We start from the raw sequence: 6,617 nt of genomic DNA on the forward strand, positions 1-6,617 counted from the left end.
CTCTATCGAAAATTTTGTCAAAATTTTATGTCTATAGAAAATTTTGTCGAAATTTTGTGTCTATAGAAGATTTTGTCAAAATTTTATCTCTATAGAAAATTTTGTCAAAATTTTATCTCTAGTTATAGCCAAATATATTCAAATCGATGATTTGAGTTTGGCAAAGGAAAAGAGATATGCTGGCAAATTTGTTCAGGCAGTAGCCGACTATCAAACCCTTTTTCGGGAGGTTCAAGTGTAGTTCACGTTGGGTTGAGTGAATTACCCGAATTTATTCTGATAATTGGTTGATAGTTTTGCTGCAAGTAGAGGATGCTGATGAGGAATGTGGTAATTCCGAAACAGCTGTACATCCAACCATCTTGCAGTCTATAGGGCTTTGCTCAAATAAATTTGACAAGCATACTTTTCCTCCGTTGGTTAAGCTACACTTGTAGTTTAGTCAATGCATGGCTTTAAGCTGAGATCAAAAAAAAAAAAAACAATAACGATTGAAGAGAAGCCAACAATAACAAACAAAACGAATATAGAAAATTTTGTCAAAATTTTATCTCTATAGAAAATTTTGTCAAAATTTTATCTCTATAGAAAATGTTGTCAAAATTTTATCTCTATAGAAACTTTTGTCAAAATTTTATCTCTATAGAAAATTTTGTTAAAATTTTATGTCTATAGGAAATTTTGTTAAAATTTTATCTCTATAGAAAATTTTGTCAAAATTTTATCTCTATCGAAAATTTTGTCCAAATTTTATCTGTATAGAAAATTTTGTCAAAATTTTATCTGTATAGAATATTTTGTCAAAATTTTATCTCTATAGGAAATTTTGTCAAAATTTTATTTCTATAGAAAATTTTCTCTAAGTTTTATTTCTATAGCAAATTTACTGAAAATTTTATTTATGTAGAAAATTTTGTCATAATGTTATATCTATAGAAAAATGTCTCAAAATTTTATCTCTATCGAAAATTTTGTCAAAATTTTATGTCTATAGAAAATTTTGTCAAAATTTTATGTCTATAGACAATTTTGTCAAAATTTTATCTTTAGAGAAAATTTTGTCGAAATTTTATCTCTATCGAAAATTTTGTCAAAATTTTATGTCTATAGAAAATTTTGTCAAAATTTTATCTCTTTAAAAACTTTGTCAAAATTTTATCTCTATAGAAAATTTTGTCAAAATTTTATCTTTATAGAAAATTTTGTCAAAATTTTATCTCTATAGAAAATTTTGTCAAAATTTTATCTCTATAGAAAATTTTGTCAAAATTTTATCTCTATAGACAATTTTGTCAAAATTTTATCTCTATAGAAAATTTTGTCAAAATTTTATCTCTATAGAAAATTTTGTCAAAATTTTATCTCTATAGAAAATGTTGTCAAAAGTTTATCTCTATAGAAATTTTGTCAAAATTTTATCTCTATAGAAAATTTTGTCAAAATTTTATCTCTATAGAAAATTTTGTCAAAATTTTATCTCTATAGAAAATTTTGTCAAAATTTTATCTCTATAGAAAATTTTGTCAAAATTTTATCTCTATAGAAAATTTTGTCAAAATTTTATCTCTATAGAAAATTTTGTCAAAATTTTATCTCTATAGAAAATTTTGTCAAAATTTTATCTCTATAGAAAATTTTGTCAACATTTTATCTCTATAGAAAATTTTGTCAATATTTTATCTCTATAGAAAATTTTGTCAAAATTTTATCTCTATAGAAAATTTTGTCAAAATTTTATCTCTATAGAAAATTTTGTCAAAAATGTATCTCTATAGAAAATTTTGTCAAAATTTTAACTCAATAGAAAATTTTGTCAAAATTTTATCTATATAGAAAATTTTGTCAAAATTTTATCTCAAAAAAAAAATTGTGTCAAAATTTTATCTCTATAGAAAATTTTCTCAAAATTTTATCTCTATAGAAAATTTTCTCAAAATTTTATTTCTATAGAAAATTTTGTCAAAATTTTATCTCTATAGAAAATTTTATCAAAATGTTATTTCTATAGACAATTTTGTCAAAATTTTATCTCTATAGAAAATGGTCTCAAAATTTTATTCCTAGAGAGAATTTTCTCAACATTTTATTTCTAGAGAAAATTGTTGAAGTACGTCGTTGGTGGGGAGAAATATTTTTTCAAAATCTACGACAACATGAAGAAATCTACCAATGTACCCTTTTTTGTAGAATTCTTCCAACTGTGGTAACCGTGGTTATAACTCTCATGGGAAGGCTCCCACTGTTCTTTACGCAGCCATGTTAAATACAATTTCCGTTTGAACAATTTTATCACTTCAGCCAAGTCCCCATACGCCTACCGAATGAAACACAAAATGTTTCGGTCTATTGACCCCAAACAAATCGACCTATGTGTAAGTTTAACTGGTTCCTTCCCTTCCCGCCCTTTTACGTTAGACTGCGAAAAATTGTTGCATAAATAACTCAAAATTTTGTATTTAGAAAACGGATATTCCATCATCATTTGGAAATCTCTATGGAAATACCGGAAGCCCCTCTTAAACTAAATGCATATTGAGCTAGGTAAGATAGAATGATAGTCGCCCATTCCACCCCTTTTTGGGTATAGACATTGTGGGTAATTGGCTGGGTCATATGTGTATGGGTGTAGCGCGAAATTGAATTACCATAATTTTTGAATAAAGGATGTGTGCTGTATACGCCACAAATAAACTCCCATGAATGTTGGCATTGGCTGCCTAGAGTTTTCATACAGGATATTCGTGAGTAAAATATGGATCATGTAATTGCGTCGTGTATATAGTGTATTGGTATGTGGCTATGTGTGTGTGTGTGGGTGTATCGTCGTTGTGCATGGTGGACAACTTTTGGCCATAATTGAAATATTTTTCTGTCATGTTTTAATATAAACCTTAATCAGTTGCTCAATAAATATATTGGCGATATTGGCGAAAAGTATTCACTAACACACACACACACACACAATCAAACTTACACTAACGAATTTATGAAATTGCGTAGAGAGAAATGTAAAATTAAGCCCAAAATTCCAGTACATCATTGGCATAGATATTATACAGCAATGTCTGTATTGACGGCATAGTGAGGTCTTCCAAATGGGAACATACAGAGTGACTGATATGTGTTGCAAATAACTTCAGGTTGCTATCATTTCTAAACCGCTGACTAATTTATTCCAGTGACAGTTAAATTTATTGTTTACTATCTTACAAAAGCATTTTAATGTATTGCATTCAGTAATAAAGTTATACGTGATGGAGTTCAAGCGTGATAGGTTGATTGCTTTATACTTGTCTGGAAAACACAACCCAGCACAAAATTTCTCATACAGTTGAAAATTTCTCATACGCATTTAGAATGCTCAAAAATTATGTATGAAAATATCTGAATTTGGAAATCAATTTTCCTTACAAAATTATACGAAAAATATGATTTTAACTTAATTTTGTGCTACAATTTATTGCATTAAATATAGTTTTAATGTAAGGAAAAGAAATAATGGTTTTGCGTGAATATTGCTTCCGATTGGCATTTGTGTATGTTAATAGCGATTGTACCGCAGTTTAGTGGGCCCAAAATAATCATGCATGATGGAAGCAACTATGTAAGCTAATGACATGGTAGTTTCCCTTACACTATCGCATCCGGAGATGCAATATTTTCTGTTGGGAAGTGGATATCGTTACAGCCATCCAACATTTGAAATGTTGATAAATATTTTGTTTCTTGTAACGTTGCTCGTTACCATGATACTTGAAGTGTTGCATCGTGGCCAAAAACAGATCGACAAAAAGAGATCGGCAACGGTCTTTGGACGGTCCTCGTCTGTACTCATCGACCTTAAAGACAGTATTGAAGCCATGGGCAGAAAAGAATATGTCGCAGGCCATAGACATTCCAAAAGGACTCAGCTCCATCGCAATCAGCACACGCCAACCAAGAGTGGCTTAACTCGAATTGTGCTGTTATTATTTTTTTCGAATTTTGAAATGTCAATGGTATGTTTATCAGCGATCAACACGAGAAGATTTAGTGACGGTCTAATGTGTGTGACCATATGGTCACGCTAGTACAGCCTAGGTTAAACAGGAGATTCCTCGCTTCATTTCTTCATTACGATGTCCATCATAATCTCCGGATCTCAATCTGTTGCACTTCTGCGCCTGGGACATTTTAGAGAGTAAGGTTCATCGACCGTGGGGCCAAAATAAATGCCGAATAACAGGTTGGCTGATAAGTCCCCGGTCTAACAAAGAAAAACACATTTTTTTGCTAAAATTCGTTTTTATTATTCAACATAGTTCCCTTCAAGAGCGATACAACGATTATAACGACCTTCCAATTTTTTGATACCATTTTGGTAGAACTCCTTCGGTTTTGCTTCAAAATAGGCCTCAGTTTCGGCGATCACCTCTTCATTGCAGCCACATTTTTTGCCTGCGAGCATCCTTTTGAGGTCTGAGAACAAGAAAAATTCGCTGGGTGCCAGATCTGGAGAATACGGTGGATGGGGAAGCAATTCGAATCCCAATTCATGAATTTTTGCCATCGTTCTCAATGACTTGTGGCACGGTGCGTTGTCTTGGTGGAACAACACTTTTTTCTTCTTCATATGGGGCCGTTTTGGCTCGACCTTGAAACGCTCCAATAACGCCATATAATAGTCGCTGTTGATGGTTTTTCCCATCTCAAGATAATCGATAAAAATTATTCCAAGCCCATCCTAAAAAACAGAGGCCATTACTTTGCCAGCGGACTTTTGAGTCTTTCCACGCTTCGGAGACGGTTCACCGGTCGCTGGCCACTCAGCCGACTGTCGATTGGAGTCAGGAGTGTAGTGATGGAACCATGTTTCATCCATTGTCACATATCGACGGAAGAACTCGGGTGTATTACGAGTTAACAGCTGCAAACACCGCTCAGAATCATCAACACGTTGTTGTTTTTGGTCAAATGTGAGCTCGCGCGGCACCCATTTTGCACAGAGCTTCCGCATATTCAAATATGGATGAACGATATGACCAACACGTTCCTTTGATATCTTTCGGAGGAGTTCTATCACCTCTTCTTTGGAATGTTGCTATAAACGACCTTCTGGTTTCCCTTGAAAAAGAAAGGATGCAAGTGGTGGCATACGCAGATGATGTGGCGCTAGCAGTCAGGGGAAAATTCCCATCAACAGTTAGAGATATTATACAGAGAGCCCTCCGGATGACTGAGAAATGGGCGAAAGATAATGGTCTTGGGGTAAATCCTACAAAGACAGAACTAGTCATGTACTGCAAAGATCGCAAAACTCCCACGGTTAGGCCCATTTCCTTAGGGGGTATTGAAATTCCCTGTAGGGAGTGTGCAAAATACCTTGGCGTTATTTTGGACAGGAAGCTGAACTTTAAGCTTAATATTGAAGAAAGGGCGAGGAAAGCAACGGTAGCTTTATACTCGTGCAAAAAGGCAATAGGGAAAAAGTGGGGACTAAAACCAAAAATTGTACATGGCCTATACACGGCAGTGGTTAGACCTTTAATGCTATATGGTGTTGTAGTCTGGTGGCCGGCACTTCACCAGCCGACAAGTTTAGACAAAGTTCAGCGTATGGCTTGCTTGTGTATCTCAGGTGCATTCAGCAAGACAGTGCGGTTGCGCGAGCTATCGCTGTGGTCGGAAAAAAGTTACGGTCACAGTTCGGTCCTCAAAATAATGCCAGATGTGCCTAACGTAATGGATTACACTTTGGCGAGTCCACTTTTCGACAAAAAGTTTGAGACTCTAATTCCCAACAGTGAGGCGTGGTGTACACGGACCCCGGAGAATAAAAGATATATAGATTTCTACACTGATGGCTCCCAATTGGATGGCCAAGTGGGTTTCGGAGTATATTCTAAAGATCTGGAACTTCGAATAGCGAAAAGATTACCTGATCACTGTAGTGTTTTTCAGGCTGAAATATTAGCAATAAGAGAAGTGGTGAATTGGCTGAGAAGTAATGCTCCAAGCAATATTGGCATTAATATATACTCAGACAGTCAACCTGCAATAAAATCCTTGGACTCTGTGTTCCTCAACTCGAAAACGGCCATAGACTGCCGCAAATCTCTCAACGAGATGGCTGAGCAGTACAATATTCACCTAATATGGGTGCCTGGCCATAGGAACATACCGGGGAACTGCGAAGCAGATGAGCTAGCAAGGCTAGGAACTACCTTACATATTCCAGGGGAACTAGAATCTGTTGGTATGCCTCTGGCTACCTGCAAGCTCTTACTGCGTGAGAAGGCTGTCATGATGGCAAATGTTCGATGGGTGAATTGAAAGGGTTGTGACGACACCAAGCAAATATGGCCCCATTTAAACTTAAACCGCACCCTAGATATGCTAGTGTTATCGAGACGCCAGATATCACTCCTGATATCTGCTATAATGGGTCGCTGCCTGATAGGCGATTTTGCAAAAACTATTGGTGCGAAGTATAATGACTATTGTATGAGCTGTCATGATGCGGAGGAAAAGGAATCAATAAAACACCTCTTGTGTGAGTGTCCTGCATTTTGTGTAAGGCGTAAGCAAATTTTAGGGGCATATAGCTTCAGATTACTGGCGGACCTGGAAAACGTTAA

The sequence above is a fragment of the Haematobia irritans genome, chromosome 5 (assembly GCF_050003625.1).
Source record: "Haematobia irritans isolate KBUSLIRL chromosome 5, ASM5000362v1, whole genome shotgun sequence".
NCBI lineage: Eukaryota > Metazoa > Arthropoda > Insecta > Diptera > Muscidae > Haematobia > Haematobia irritans.